Below are 17235 nucleotides of genomic sequence, written 5' to 3' on the forward strand. Positions count from 1 at the left end.
CACGGCCGGCCTTGACTTTTTCTTAAACAATTTAGCCTCGAGGTTATCTAAGATTGGGGTCTCGAAACTACCATGAGGTGGCCAACTAAGGACACCGTCTTTTCTGGTGTAGCGAATCCAATATTCATTAAAGGTAATCGGACCCAACCCATGTTTGCTATACAATTCGTAAGTTGGAGTTCCAACCGGAGGTATCGGACATGAGTCCTCCAATCGGGAATCCGTACCACAACGACCAAAACAACTGAACAAAGTACTACGACCAGGCATCTTGCACACTAGCTGAGTTTCACAAACTTCAAGGGTTACGGGATTTACCAAGTCCCAGCAAAGAGCAAAAACCCTCGGTTTTTGGCGACTGCAGACGTCAAATAACACAACAAAGAACCAAGTACTAAGAACCACAAATGCAATGGAACCATGCAACAACTAAGCACCCACAACTAAGGACTCTGGGAGCGACCCACAAATACTTAACTCAAAGATCGATGGCGTCACCAGGAAGGCCCGTCAATCGTCTCGCTGTACCAAGGTCTACGCCAGGCGCCAAAACAGGTCTAAGGTCAGGGCAGCAGTCCGTCGCAGCCGTCAGGAGGCGGGAATCTTCGCGGGAAAAGTCGTCGGGCCACTTGTTTCGACAACAGGATCGATGAAGTGGGGTGCACCTTCCCTCGGAGATTTCACACGAAGTTCCTCACGATCGTCGGGCTTGGACCGGTACCACTGATGCAGCCCCACGTTGGGCGCCAACTGAAGGACTGGGTTTTATTAAGACCCAGCGGTGCCAGGGGACAACACCTGAAACCTTCGTGGGTAACCTGTTCCAGCGTACCAAATGACAGAGACACGGGACACTTCCTTCGGCGTCAAAGATTCGAGGTTTATTACTGCAGGGAAAACAGAAGTCACGAGAAGTACAACACGTGTAAATTCTGGGAGACTGCTTCAAATTAAGCATGGGCGAATTTTGCAAATCTCGCGTTCGCGAATTTTGCGGATTTGCGAACTCGCAAATCCGCAAAATCCGCGAATTCTCGCGAATTTGCGGATTTTTTTTTTTTTGTGTTTGCGCGGGTTTCTGCGAGTTCGCGAGGGTTTTGTACAATGTCGCAAATTGCGAACTTACCTGTCGGGTCGCAAGTTTCGCGAACTTGTTGTTTCTACGTGTCCAGCCTGTTTGGGACACTCTTCTTCATCACTGCCACTCTCTGTCACCACTGCCACTCTCTGACTACTCATGCCACCCTCTGGCCCACCCATGCCACCCTCTGTTTCATCACAGCACCCTCTGGTTGTCCAGTCAGTGTACATTATTGTGGCAACAAGCACACCTTCCCTGCCTCAAGTGACCTGAATTAATTTGGGGCTGATTAATGTGTCACAGAATATTTTTTTAGCTGGCACCTGCTTCCTTAGTGCTTCCTGATTAGTGATCTTTTGAACTTGCTAAGTGCTTTCATTGTTGCAAAATTAGTTACAACACCTGCCCTGCCCCAACTGACAATAATGAATTAGGGGCTGATTAATGGATTTGAACCTCCAGCCTGGCTCCTGCTTGTCTCCCTTAGCTGTAATTCAGGACCTTTGTGGCATATGTGTAACTATTCTGAGGTTCAGAGCAGGGTCACATAATAGTTGCAACTGGCAACTGAACTCTGGAGGGGCCCCTCAGGAAGCACTACAGGAAATGGCTACTAATGATGAGCCTGAACTTTTGAACCTGGTAAGTAGTTTCAGTTTTGCTAAAATCGTATTTCTGCAATTTTGCACTTATTCGCGGGGCGCGAAGTTGTACTGGGAAGCCGCGAACTCACGCGAACAGTGCGAGCAAAATCCGCTGCTCGCGGATTTGCGGATTTTGCGGGAGATTCGCGAATCTCGCGGATTGCGAATTTACCGAAAATCCGCAAAATCCGCGAGCGAAACGGATTTTCCGCCCATGCTTACTTCAAATTGTTAATGTGGGTCGCTCCTTTTATACACATTTCTCTCATAGGTTAACATGGTACACAAAGGTTTACAACTTGGTTCCCATAATAAACCACAAGGAGGTTGCTTTCATGCTTTCAGGGCCCGGAACATAAGTACGGAAACATTTGGTGGTTCCCAACTGTAAAAACCCATCTTCCCACCATTAGTACATTCCAATCAGCAATAAACAGATCGAAGAAGGAACAGGAACAGGTGTAGAGGAAGACAGAAACAGTGGGGAGATCGGGAAGGGTGTAAAAGAGGTGGTGTCGGGAAACACGAGTTGCAAGCATCAAAGGGACGCGCCTAATGAGATGCACGGCTGAGACAATAGACCGGCACGGCAAGATGAGCCTCGAGCGGGGCCATCTGCCTTACAGTATCATCCCCCTCATCATAAAGACACTTTCAAAGGAAACGTGTCTTCCGCAAGAGTTTTGGGAATCCCAGGGTCGCGAAGCGGACAGCGTCCGTTCGCTGGCTACTTGAGGGCAAGAGACAAAATGGATGCCGTATCTAAGATGGAACCCGTGGGTACAGATATAGAAACCCACGAAACAGACGAACGGTTTAGGTTAGCACAGCGAAACTGCGTACACCCACTAAACTCGTCATTTGCGGTTCATAGATACCAGACTCGACCATATTCGTGCGAGTCAAAAACACCACTTACGATCACACGGAACCTCACTGTTGCTGTTCTGTAATGCTGTCTGCCCTCTCATGTGCTGCCTCTGATGTACCTGCTCTGATGTCCACAATGCCCTGTTGCTGTTCTGATACTGCAGTCTGCCCTCTCATGTACTGCCTCTGATGGACGTTTTCAGTGCAATGGACTGTTGATGCACTTGGCCCTTCCCATGTACTGCCTCTGATGGGCCTTTTCAGTGCAATGGACTGTTGGTGCACTTAGCCCCTCTCATGTGCTGCCTCTGATGGACCTGTGCCTTACCATGGACCGTTGATGCACTTAGCCCCTCTCATGTGCTGCCTCTGATGTACCTGCTCTGGTGTCCACAATGCCCTGTTGCTGTTCTGATACTGCATTGTGCCCTCTCATTTGCTGCCTCTGATGTACTTGCTCTGGTGTCCACAATGCCCTGTTGCTGTTCTGTAATGCTGTCTGCCCTCTCATGTGCTGCCTCTGATGTACCTGCTCTGTTACAAACACTGCCCTGTTGCTGTTGTGATACTGCAGTCTGCCCTCTCATGTGCTGCCTCTGATGTACCTGCTCTGGTGTCCACAATGCCCTGTTGCTGTTCTGTAATGCTGTCTGCCCTCTCATGTACTGCCTCTGATGTACCTGCTCTGGTGTCCACAATGCCCTGTTGCTGTTCTGTAATGCAGTCTGCCCTCTCATGTACAGCCTCTGATGGACCTTTTCAGTGCAATGGACTGTTGGTGCTCTTGGCCCCTCATGTACAGCCTCTGATGGACGTTTTCAGTGCAATGGACTGTTGATGCACTTGGCCCTTCTCATGTACTGCCTCTGATGGACCTTTTCAGTGCAATGGACTGTTCGTGCACTTAGCCCCTCTCATGTGCTGCCTCTGATGGACCTGTGCCTTACCATGGACCGTTGATGCGCTTAGCCCCTCTCATGTGCTGCCTCTGATGTACCTGCTCTGGTGTCCACAATGCCCTGTTGCTGTTCTGATACGGCATTGTGCCCTCTTATTTGCTGCCTCTGATGTACCTGCTCTGGTGTCCACAATGCCCTGTTGCTGTTCTGTAATGCTGTCTGCCCTCTCATGTGCTGCCTCTGATGTACCTGCTCTGGAGTCCACAATGCCCTGTTGCTGTTTTGTAATGCTGTCTGCCCTCTCATGTACTGCCTCTGATGTACCTGCTCTGGTGTCCACAATGCCCTGTTGCTGTTCTGTAATGCTGTCTGCCCTCTCATGTACTGCCTCTGATGTACCTGCGCTGGTGTCCACAATGCCCGTGCTCAAGCCTACACTGTGATGTTACCCCGATTATGTGTAAATAAAGTAGTCAATCTTGTGTCGTGCTTTGTCGGTGCCATTCCTGGTGTGTGATGCAGGTGTGTATTTGTATTTGCTTCAAGCCAGTGGGTTCTGATACATGACACTTACCCCTCCCTACGTCACGACCCTTACAGGTGCTCCCCTCCAGACGTATCAGTGGGTTCAGGTACATAATCGGGGTAACATCACAGTGTAGGCTTGAGCACGGGCATTGTGGACACCAGCGCAGGTACATCAGAGGCAGTACATGAGAGGGCAGACAGCATTACAGAACAGCAACAGGGCATTGTGGACACCAGAGCAGGTACATCAGAGGCAGTACATGAGAGGGCAGACAGCATTACAAAACAGCAACAGGGCATTGTGGACTCCAGAGCAGGTACATGACACTCCCCCCTCCCTACGTCACGACCCTTGCAGGTGCTCCCCTCCAGACGTATCAGTGGGTTCAGGTACATGACACTCCCCCCTCCCTACGTCACGACCCTTGCAGGTGCTCCCCTCCAGACGTATCAGTGGGTTCAGGTACATGACGCTCCCCCCTCCCTACGTCACAACCCTTGCAGGTGCTCCCCTCCAGAAGGCGAATGGTTTGTAGCCTACCTGCGTCGTCCTCGATGGTGGGCCAAGACTAGGATATGGTGGATCGCGAAGAGTATCGGGTAAGTGTGTAGTGCTGGGTCCATGTCGGCGAGCGGCTCGTGGTGGGTATGTTCGCTGTGGGGCTTCCGCAGTGTTCAGGCAGGTTGTTTTTCCGCTGCGCTTTTATGTGTATTTTCCGCCATCTTGATTAGGAGGACGGTCCTAGACGTCAGTCCGTACGGCGGAGTCTCTGGATTGGTTACGTCCGCCGCGTGGTCGGGTGTAGTTGGGGGGCGGAGCGTGGTCTTCCGTCGCGGACAGATTTTGGCCCGTCTTTCCTATCCTGATCTGGCGGACGGAGTGTCCGCGACGGGCGGACGCAGAATGGGCATGTTCCGCATACTCCGGGGCTGCGGAGGCACTTCCGTCCGCCATCCTAATGAGCCCCTATGTGTGTATAATCAATAAGGTAAATAGAAATGGTTTCCTGAATGATGGACTTTAAAGCAGTGTCTTCCAGCTGTAGGGGTCAGAGCTTTCATATCGCAATCGGAGTGGGTATTCTCCCCCAGGGTTTAATAATCTGCAATGAGTTCTGATCAGACAGGGTCTTACCCAGGTACGACGTGTGCAGAACTGAGATGAGGTGGTGGACCAAGCCCACTATGAGATCTAGTTGAGCGTGCAACCAATAGGGGGAAAAGAAAGAGTATTCCGTGAGCTGCCTGTTCCTAGGTGACCACACATTACCTAGGGACCAGTGGTGCAACCATTGCGTCAAAGCTCTGGCATTATCGACAACTGGTGTGACTGGTAAGGGAGGGTGTAAATCTAGCTGATATGAGATCCAGGAAACAGTTAACATCTCCCTCTGGTATCAATGAAACTGTGGCCCAGCTAGCAAGGTTTGCAGAGAGCCAAAAAACTGTGGTGGTCACAATTCGCCTCATCCTCGGACCCTCCACCTCCGCCTGGGACAACAACTGGTGGCACGCACTCTTGGGAGTCCGCCCACCCCCACAGACCATTCTCAGAACCTCTGCATCATCCTTGACTCTGCCCTCACCATGGCCCACCAGATCAACCTCCACCAGTTTCATCTGCCTTCGCATCCTCCACAAGACTTTCAAATGGATCCCCCCGAATGCAGGAAAACAGTCACCCACACTCTCATAACCAGCAGACTGGACTACTGCAACGCACTGTACGCCTGAATCAACTGAACTCTCCTAAACAAGCTCCAAACCATCCAGAACACAGCAGCCAGGCTCGTACACAGAACTCCACGGCACGAGCACATGACCCAACACCTACGAGACAGCCACTGGCTCCCCATCGAGTAGAGAGTAACCTTCAAACTGCTTACCTATGCCTACAAATCCCTCTACAACATCAGACCCAAATACCTTAAGAAAGAGTCTCCTTCCACGTACCCAAAAGGATCCTCCGCTCCGCTGACCTCGCCCTCGCAGAGACCCCCTGCATCCGCAGAACCATAGCAGGTGGAAGAGCCTTCTCCTATGTCCCAGCCAGAGCCTGGAACGAGCTCCCAGTCACCATCAGACGCTCTCCAACCCTGCACACCTTCAGGAAGAATCTCAAGACCTGGCTCTTCGACTGACCCGGAGCTGCACCCCCACATCTCCCCCGGCCCCCAGCACCTTGAGTAGAGAGCTTTATAAACCCCTGATTGATTGATTGATTAATTGATTGATTGATTGATTGATTGATTGATTGATATATGCTCCCCAGAAGCACAGGCAATCCATCCAGTCTCACCCTCAACAGAACATGCTTAAAGTATCCTCACTCTTAAAGGGCCCCCTGGAAGGATCCAGATCACCACCCTCTGGAAAATGAGGAATATGAAGTAATAAATATTTGGCCTCCCCATTATTGGTGGAGACGGTCACCCTCACGGTGATCAAGATGCATTTCCTGGAGATAAATGCGGGCACTGTGTATGAATCGTGCAATGCTTATGTGCAGACCCCATGCCCTAACATCCATGTTAAGTAGGTGTAACCTCTCTTCAGTGTCTTGTGGATATCGTATTACAGGTAAGGGAGTGTAGCTGTAGCAACTCAGTCATGTCAGGCTGGGCAGTCCACATGGCTGAAGACATGAACATTGGTGAGATTCTCACAAGAACAGCAGAACGTCTCCAGGAATACATGAGAGAAAGGACAATGGGCCATACACCCATTCCTCTTTAAACCATCACCAGACGCTCCCGTCCCTTTCTCTCACTCATGCAGGGGTTTTCAGTGCTGCTTTCTTTATTTGTTACTGTTTCCCTGCTCCTCTTTCCCCCATTTGTGTTTTTCCTTTCTTGCACTGGGTCTGTTTTTGCCGGTGCTCAAAATAGGTGCCAGTGGGCACCTTCTACAAACACCAGCTCAAATTAAGCCCTAATGGGGTCCGGAAGATCTAGATGGGATGCTGTGGTCCTCAGAGGGAGGTAATGTGCTACTATCAATGACTGGGGCTAAATTTGCTCCTTGCCTTAACTCCTGAATCCAATACTGATGGTCTTTTATTTGCCTACTAAAAGTGGTAGAAGGGAGCAAAACAATTCAAGGTTATACTTACAAATTAGACATTGGTTAAAGGACTACAGATTCTGGACTTCATTTGATTGGATTATTATAAGGCCACAATATAATTGAATATAAACGCACCTCAATATCAGAGTATATAGGTACATGAAAATCAATACAGAGCCAAGTCTACGAATATAACTCATACGGCATAAAATGCATAATTTGATGAACTCCAGAATCAAAATGCAACCTAGAATCGAAGCGGAGTCCAAGTCTCTTTTCATTGAGAAGAAAAACAAAAGATATCTTCACCTACACTGCTCTAAATGGGGGTACTGCCTATCTCCCTTGTATCATACCCCAAAGGTGTCAGCACGTGTTGACTTCTTAAGAAGAGCTCACGTCAAATAGGTCTGATAGCTTAAGGCTATGGAGCTTGTCTAAGGTGCTCCTTCTCCTCCCAAAATACAGAAGTCTGTCAAATCTGTCCATGCGCATTATACAAAAAGACAATGTTCAACCCCCCAATATGTCACATGATAAACTTCTCAATTGAAACTTCTCTGTACATTTCCACAGGAGCCGTGTTGTTCAGCTCCTACTCAGTAGCCTTGGTTCCCAGATCAACCAGACACGAAAGGCATCCTCCCTTTTCGCCTTCTAGTCTTCTTCAAAGACATTCCGGGTATCTCCATAAAATCTAAGAATAACGAGGTCGAATTCCTGCAGCTGCAGTAAGATGAGAACATACTGTCTTTGCATACAAAAAGGATTCATTTGATTATTTCTGGAGCAACCAAGGAGAAATAGAACCTAAAAACAACCTGCAATCTGGGCCTACAATGCAGACAACTTAAACGACACACAGTTACATTATATGGGTATAATGTCATCCTGCACATTATGCATACAGGAATTATAGGCTTTTCTAATACATACAAATACTACTGAAATGTGCATACAACAATTTAATGCTGATATGATTTGAATAAATGCATCTTAATAGCCATGAAGCACTGCAAATGATAAAATATATGTGAGTGCATTTGAACCACGAGTATAATGCACCCTTACAATTTAGAGTGCTGTAAGCGCTCTATCAAAAGTGGTAGGTTGAAGGCGCCCACCCAAGCTTTAGAGGGTCATTAAGTGAAACCAACATGGTTGAGTTCCTCTGGGGGGATTTTTCCTTGAAACAAAACAGTAAAAAATAGGGCTAAATAGTGCATATTCGTTCATGACGTTTTCGGGGTTTTTTTCTGCACCGAGACAATTGTTTGTTTGACCCTAGAGCACTAGCAGCGGCACAAAAGAAACATGAAACCCGCTGCAGTTTGTCTGCCCAGGACCTCGAAGGGTCATGTGACGGGCTGCGGGGTGCAGAGAGCATGCCCAAAGCTTGAGAAAATAACTCTCTGTTTCCTTCACTTTCACGGAGCTGCCGCCTCGCCAGTATGTTTCTCCTCCTCTTCTGCTTAAAGGTTTTTATGAACACAACTGACCCCTCTGCCACCCCCTACAACCTCCAAAGAGGCACTTGGCAGAAATAATCTGTCAGGTTCCAATTGCTTCGAAGGAGAAGGCTCTCTGTGCAGAATGTGTAAGGTTCATCAGACAACGAGGGGACTGTAGAGTCTGGAAAAAGACCATAGCAATGTGTGTTATGTTATGTTATGTTATGTTATCTTACAATCCTATGCACACGTTTTTTTGTCCTTTCATGTTCTACAGCGTTATGTTATTCTGCGCTTTCCTGCAGTATGCCATGTGATGCCCCCACTTTTTGTGCATAGCACTAAACCTGCTGTTTGGATCTTTGGCAAATTTAAGTGCGCAAATCTCAACTTTGCATGTTTTTCTAACTGATATACTTCGTCAAGTGGAGATGCCTACTCTGAAAAGTTGGTTTAAAAAAAGTAGGCACCAATCGCTCTTCGCAGCCGTTGGAAATTGTCCCTGTTGGTGCAATGGGCCACTAAGGGCCTTCTACGTCCCCATCTTGCCTTCACTCCTGTCTCTGGATGTTGCCTCAGCATCCTACCAGTGGCGTAACGAAACTCAAGGGCCCTCCTCCATCAAAAAAGTGCATGTAGGGGCCCCCACTCTCCCGACCCAGTCAGTAGTTCTCAGGCCAGGGGCCCGCCACTTGTGCACAGTGCCTGAGGGGCCCGCTTGGAGCTTCCAGAAGTCCTCGCCTCCACTACCTGCCCATCTCTGGACTTGAAACCAACCGGGATTCAGCAAGAAGCTGTTTGCCTGAGATGAAAGGCACAGAACTCAAAGGACAATGCCAACATTTTGGTATCTAAGAGTAAGAAAGGTATTGCATGGATTATCGGAGCAAGTGGAGAGGCGATAAGTTCAAAGGAGCAACATTCCACATGTCCTCGAATAGACTCTTGCAAACGCAAAGCTCTCTCAAGTGCAGGATCCAAACTTAATATGGACCCATCCGCAGCCTGCACTGTCGGCCCCTTCTATCTGAAAAGTGGGTACCATCTTTTGAGTGACCTAAGTGATGGGTTGAAGGCATATTGTCAAGAATTGTTCTAGGGACCTTAAACTGGAGTTCATTGTGCTCCCCAAATCTACTGCATATGTGCTATGCATGTTGTATGTAACCGTTGTACTGTTATATTTGTCTTGAATTGCGGTAGGACTGATGTATGTACTGTATTTTATTTCTACACAATGGTGGACCTAGAATAGCTTCATAAGCCGCTGTTTTACGAATGCTTTTTCTATGTTTTTACCTGCAGGAACTGTTTTTATTTATTATTTAAGGTCGTATCCTTGTGCAGAATGCGGCAGCTAGGGCCCTGGTGGGCTTGCCGCGTTTCTGTTCAGCCCGTAGCACAATCTGCAATCTGCACTGGCTGCCAGTGATTAGACGCATAGAGTTTAAGGCCCTCTGCTTTGCATTTAAAATTCTTAAATCTGACACCCCCATTATCCTCCAGCACCTTCTGACCTTATACACCCCTTCGCGCAGCCTTCGCTCTGCCGGCCAACATTTGGCACTTGTTCCTCGATTCCAAAAATGTAGACTGGGTGGTCGATCGTTCACGGTTTTGGCCTCTAAACTGTGGAACACACTCCCTCTCTGCATTCGCTCTTTGGATGATCTATTGGCCTTTAGGAAAGCTGTCAAAACTTATTTTTTCCCTCTGTCTTACTAATCATTTCCTACCTTCTCTGTGTGTTTAGTTATGTTACCTCTTCCAGATATAGCGCCAGGACGCCCCTTTGCTGGGGCAGCTGTGCGCTCAAAAAAACCAATTAACATAACATAACATAACATTTTATGGTCAACTTGCTTTACACCGAATAAAGATTTTGAACCGTGTCGAGTGACTCAAGCCGCGTGCATGGTTAGCACAGTGGCTCCACAATCAGTCATAAAGGGAGTTTCAAAACTACAGGCTGGCGATCCAGACAACAACACACTGAACAAAAAAGAGTCAAAGAACCCTGAGGCAGGTAAGTTGTGATTTTAACAATGGGTGGGGGAAGAAATGGAGATGCACCTACTCTCCCCTCCCTTTCAGAGGGAGGGTTTTTTGCTTCCCAATTTCTGGGTCAGATGGGACACAAGTGAGCCTTCTGAGGGGGCCCTCCTGGCCACAGTCCACACAGAGAACTTGAGCTCTTCATCTCTTATGTTCCTCTTCTGAAACAGGGCTTCTGGATCTTCAGCAATGGCATTGGGAACCTTAGCTACTTGCCATGCAGATAAGGTATGACGCCTTTGCTTTCCTCCCTCTTTCCTACGGAGAAAAGGACTCAGTGCTCAGAGACACCAGCAGAAGGTAGCTTCACCGGCCAGAGTGTTAAATGCATGAAAAGAAACATTATCGATGTTTTAGAGGCTTATGTACTCTGGTGGACGAAATGGGAAACAGTTTCTTCAGATGTTCTAGATGAGAAGACAGTGAGGGTAGAGCCAAGAAACTCAGTGGCGTTTCCTGTGAGTAGAGAAGGGTTTGTTAATGTCAATAAAAGTCACAATAGAAAGAAGAACATAATATACCCCAAAATAAAATTGTTAAAAAAAATGTATCCTATATAAAGTAACATTGATATGTTGCACAATGACATTGTAATTTAGACCCCTGGAGCCTGCAGGGGCCGGAGGAAAGCAGAAATGGAGTACAGAAGGGGAAGAGTCAGTTTCTCTCTCAGCAACAAATGAAACTGGACAAATGTACCTGCCAGAGGCTTAATGGAATCAGAAGGAAACCTTGTAATGAAATGTCATGAAACGACAGGATTTCATTAAAAGAAAAGATGTACTTATTTCAAATAACAGGTGCAATGCCAAATTAAAAAGTGGGAACGACATTGTAATGCAATTTACCACTGCTTTGTATGTGGCATAAACACAGCGCTTTGCAAGAGGGAAATCTGTTATTGGAACAGGAAACATATAGTGTCAGATATAATTCAACATTGACATAAATGTAGACATAAAAAAAACGTGTGGAAAGAAAATGTTATCAAGGGGCGTGTAAGTGCATGCCTTGTCAGTGGCATCTGCAAGTAACATGGCTTCCAGTATGTTTTCAGGAGCCAACTAACCGTGCTCTGTTCCATCAGCCAGCTGCATGCAGACACACACTTCCAAGACACTTTACACAGACACACACTTCCAAGACACTTTACGCAGACACACACTTTCCAAGACACTTTACACACATTTGCAAGACACTTTACGCAGAGACACATTTCCAAGACACTTTACGCAGACACACACTTTCGAAGACACTTTACGCAGACACACACTTTCGAAGACACTTTACGCAGACACACAATTTCCAAGACACTTTACACACACTTCCAAGACACTTTACGCAGACACACACTTTCCAAGACACTTTACGCAGACACACACTTTCAAAAGACACTTTACACACACTTCCAAGACACTTTACGCAGACACACACTTCCAAGACACTTTACACAGACACACATTTTCCAAGACACTTTACACACACTTCCAAGACACTTTACGCAGCAACACACTTCCAAGACACTTTACGCAGACACACACTTTCAAGACCCTTTACACAGGCACACACTTCCAAGTCACTTTACGCAGACACACACTCTCCAAGACACTTTACGCACACACATTCCAAGACACTTTACACACACTTCCAAGACACTTTACACAGACACACACTTCCAAGACACTTTACACAGACACACACTTCCAAGACACTTTACGCAGACACACACTTCCAAGACACTTTACGAGCCAGGGGGCCTCAGATGGCGAAGATTACACTTGTGTTGATTGTTGCTTTAATCTGCTTCAGATGTAAAACTATCCAGTACTCAGTGTTTAGGAGCAGTGACAAGGATGCTGCTGCTACGATCGACAGCTGTCAATCAAGCCGACACCCAAGAAATGGAAACAAAACATCGGTGTCAGTCAGAGATCGGGATGTCATTAAGGGGGTCCACCTCAGGAAATCACTAGTACTCAAAGTGAGACTCATATCAGACCTAAATTAATCAATCAATCAGCATTTGTACAGTGCATCCCTGTCCAAGGTTATCAGAGCACTGAAGGTGCCATGTCTCTGTCAAATAGCCAGGTCTTGAGTTTCTTTCTGATGAAGTCCGCCAGTGAAGGGGCTTTTCAGAGGTGGAGGGGCAGGTCCTTCCAGGTCTTGGCTGCAATGAAGGAGAAGGAGCGACCTCCAATATGGCAGCGACGGATGTGGAGGGGTGTGTGAGGGCAAGTGAGGCAGAGCTCAGGTGTCTTGCAGGCAGGTGGAAGTTCAGTTGATGGTTGATATATGATGGTCCTGGTCATGGAGAGCTCTGTATTGCGTGGGTGAGGATCTTGAACTGGCATCCCTTCTGGATGGGGAGCCAGTGGAGGTTTCTGAGGTGAAGGGTGGTGCGGTCCATTTGGGGAGGTCCAGGGTGAGTCTGGCTGCAGTGTTTTGTGTGGTCTGAAGTCTTTTGAGGAGCTGAGTCAAGATTCCGGCATAAAGAGAGTTGTCATAGTCGAGATGGCTTGTGACAAGGGCATGCGTGACAGTCTTTCTAGTGTTGATAGGGATCCGTATGAAGAGTCAGCGGAGTATGTGTAGGGTGTGGAAGCATGAGGAGGCGACTGCGTTGACTTGTGTTTCTTTCTTTAGGAAAAAAGAAAAGCATTGACTTGTCATTTCATGGTTAGTTGGCTGTCCATGATGATGCTCAGGTTGTGTGCATGGTCTGTTTGTGTGGGTGTTGCTCTGAATTCTGTTGCCCACCTGCTGTGGTCCCATATCGAGGTGTTTCTTCCAATAATCAGTACTTCAGTTTTGTCGGAGTTGAGTTTGAGGCAGTTGTCTCTCATCCATTTTGCCACATTGCTCATGGCGTTGGAGAAGTTGGTTTTGCTGCTGGAGGGGTCCTCGGTGAGCAACAGGATAAGTTGAGTGTCGTCAGCAAAGGATAATATGTTGAGTCCTTAGGATCGGACAACGTCTGCAAGGGAGGTCATGTAGATGTTGAATATGGTTTGGCTGAAAAATTATCCTTGGGATACGCCGCCACTTCCAGACGGCCCTCAAGACACTACAATTCTGATTGCAGATATTCCTCTGGTGTTTGTAGATCTCCCATTGAATAAGTTCATATATTCAGTTAAATAATGTTATGCTCTCTGCTATTCTTTCTCCTATGCCCCTACTCCTCTCTTCTCACTCCATTTTCTTTCTCCCACTTCTAGTATCTGAAAATCTGAGTGGGCATGTTGTTGTAATGTACAGAGTTTAGAAGTGGAACAGTGGCAGTATACAGCACTAGACAAAAGTATAGATGTAATTAAATATGTATAATGTATGGATTATTAGAACATTGAGCACTCCATTGTCCACAGTGGAGTGCTCTGGGATTCTACTGGCTGGTACAAGCGTGGAGAGCAACATTCCAATGTTATTTTCCTTTCACAGCTGCTGCTGTGAACAAAGGCCTCTTGTAGCCCGAGGGGATAAAAAATCCCCTCGGGCTCCAAGAGGCCTTTGTTTTCACTAAACAAAACATTCTGCCCTCTAGGGGCAGAATATTCTAATAGCCTTAGAGCCCTCCTAGCAGGCTTACCGCGCCATTAAAGGGCAGCTGGCCTTTAAAGACCGTAGGGTCCGCTAGATCTGGCTTTTAGGCTATATTAAAACGTTGGAATATTGGGAGATCGATTGAAGACAATAGAGTGCTCCTGGCTTCCAATGGCCGGTGGAAGCCCGGAGCATCAATATTCGAACGTTTGCCTTTGTTCACAGATGTTGCTGCGACCAAAGGCGTCACAGAACGCGAGGGGATTTGAATCCTCTCATGCTCCTTGGGGCCTTTGTTTTACTATTTAGAACATTCTGCCCTCAGCTTTGGCTCGGGCCTTTAACGCTGGAGTGGACCTTTAATGGCTGGTATAGAATGCTGCGGGGGCTATTAGACTATATTAGAACATTGGAATGTTTGAGAGCTTCATTGAAGACAATGGAGAAGCTCTGGATTTATAATGCTCAGTAGAAGCCCGGAGCACCAAAATTCCAATGTTTGTCTTCATCGTTTCCCCTTTTTAATGTTGGACATAGCCACGGCTCGTGCAGGGCGTTACGCCAGGCGGTGACATCAGGCAGAGGAGGGGCAGGGTGGGGGAGTTGTAAAATGCGGGATATGGACGATGTCAGGTAAGTACCAGAAAAAAGAAAAAATAATTTCGTTACCCGCGCTGCATCGGCAAATGTGATGCAGCGCGGGCAACGAAATTCGTTTTTTTTTATTTTTCGGTACTTACCTGACATCGTCTATATCCCGCATTTTACAACCCCCCACTCTGCCCCTCCTCTGCCTGACGTCACCGCCCGGTGTAACGCCCTGCACGAGCCATGGCTGGTTGGACATTCTACCCTTAATGGGTGGAATGTTCCAAATGCCTCGGCTATACTGGCTGTTAAAAGCCCTTTCCTACGGCTCAGGCCTGTTACTTGGGCTCAAGGCCTTTAACAAACGGTATCACTGTGGCAGCATGCTATAAGGCTATATGATTTCTCCAAAGTACTTCTCTTCTTACTGGATTGTCTGTGAAGGTTCCTGTGAGATGTACAAAACACCCCTTTTGAGTTGCCTAGTGAGGAGCGTCTGTGTTTCAAAGACCCCACACAAGGCTACCCAAGGACAGATGTAAATGGGGCTGAGGCTAGATTGAAGCATTTTATTTTCTGCTTGTTCTGGATCGGCTGCCTTTCCCATGGTAAAACAACTCACAAGCTGCTGTTTCTCTGGCCACTTCCATAACAGGTGTTATCTTGCCCAAATCAATTGTTTAAGTGTTCTTTACTGTAATGACTGTAAAGTGTGTGAATTGTGTGTATGGACAAGCAGGCACCCCACATGGAGGCACAGACATACCGTCCCTCAGATATGATGCGTTTCCCTGTGGCCTGGGTTAGGACATAATGTACAGAAAGATTTGCAGGTAAGAATACGAGGGAAGAATCTCCAACTCTTGGTCTAATGTGGCAGGCACATGTGTTCAGGAGCAAACGTCTCAAAGACAAGATTTAAAGATCCTGACCTTGCCCGTTAACCCTTAAATAAAAATACAGCAAATTTAGATAGAATCGACGAGGCCGTGCAAAACAGGTGCAAACACTGACGGCACACGTTATTTAAAATTTTTTTATTGTATAGCATGCCCCTATGGTGTGTGGAATGGGGCATGCATGTTATATATTTGTGTCTCTTTATTTTTAATTTGCTACGAGCACTCTGACATTTCGATCAGAAATATCATTCATAAACGGTGCACAGCAGGACATGCAGTTGTGTTAAACCAGGGTGGGTGGTAGAACCATTTTTAGGTCTCGCCTGTCGATGCGCATGCGCATCGAGCTTGCGAGACTATGGGGGCTTAAACACTCTTTAACCAACTTGCAAGGAATCGTGGCGATTCCTTGCAGTGCCCGTGAAATTTAAGCTCAATGCGCATGCGCATTGAGCTTAAAAGCGCGTGCACATGCCCCCAGCCGCCTGCCTTGCCCACTCTCTCTCTCACAGCCTCCCCCAGCTCCGCCCCCTCACTTCTTGGTTGCACGGCCGCTAGGCCGTGCCTCCCCTACTCTCCTCCCCCCTCCTCCTCCTACTCTCCTCCCCCCTCCTCCTCCTACTCTCCTCCCCACTCTCTCTCTCCCAGCATTTCTCTGGCTTTTCTTAAACAAGAGCTTCTTATTTGTAACTGCTTCAGAAACGCCTGCCAAGTGGCTAAGAGTACACTGCCGAAAAAGATAAAAGGCAGCTAAAGATTTTCCTTTTCAGTTCGCAACTTTTACAGGCTGCAATTCGTATCTCTTTCAAGGTGGCCATTTTAGTGAGGCGGTTCGATGCACTGCAGCATTTTAGGAGCCCGGGCTGTGTGAATGTGTGGAGCGCAGCTAGCACAGAGCGCCGTATGTTTTAATCAGGCCCAACAATAAATCAAAGGCCTGGGAGCCCGATTCTAGCCCTGCCAGAGGGCCGGGCCATTTACTTTCAATTGACAGGCGCTGGCTCTCTGCGCGGGACAACGGCCCCCTCCACTGAGGACTTTCCCAGATGTAGGCAGATGGAAAAACCATTAGTAAACAGGTTACACAAACAGTGAATTACTTACTACTCGTTAATAATGAACTGCCAGCCACAGCCAAAGAGCTTCCAAACATTCTCAGCGGCCATCTGCCGGGATTACAGGACCACAAACTCATTTTACAATTTTTAACTGGAAAATAAATTGTGGAGGGGACTTGCAGTGAACTCAGCATCTTGGGTAATAGGACTAATATCCTGGGGTCCAAGGAAATAGCACTCCCGCCCTTGTCTAACAAAAACACTGATGAATTAAGAGGACTTCTTAAAGAGCAGAGATGCCCCCAGCCGCCTGCCTTGCCCACTCTCTCTCTCACAGCATCCCCCAGCTCCGCCCTCTCACTTCTTGGTTGCACGGCCGCTAGGCCGTGCCTCCCCTACTCTCCTCCCCCCTCCTCCTCCTACTCTCCTCTCCCCTCCTCCTCCTACTCTCCTCCCCACTCTCTCTCTCCCAGCATTTCTCTGGCTTTTCTTAAACAAGAGCTTCTTATTTGTAACTGCTTCAGAAACGCCTGCCAAGTGGCTAAGA

This window comes from Lissotriton vulgaris, unplaced genomic scaffold (assembly GCF_964263255.1).
Source record: "Lissotriton vulgaris unplaced genomic scaffold, aLisVul1.2 SCAFFOLD_1490, whole genome shotgun sequence".
Lineage (NCBI taxonomy): Eukaryota > Metazoa > Chordata > Amphibia > Caudata > Salamandridae > Lissotriton > Lissotriton vulgaris.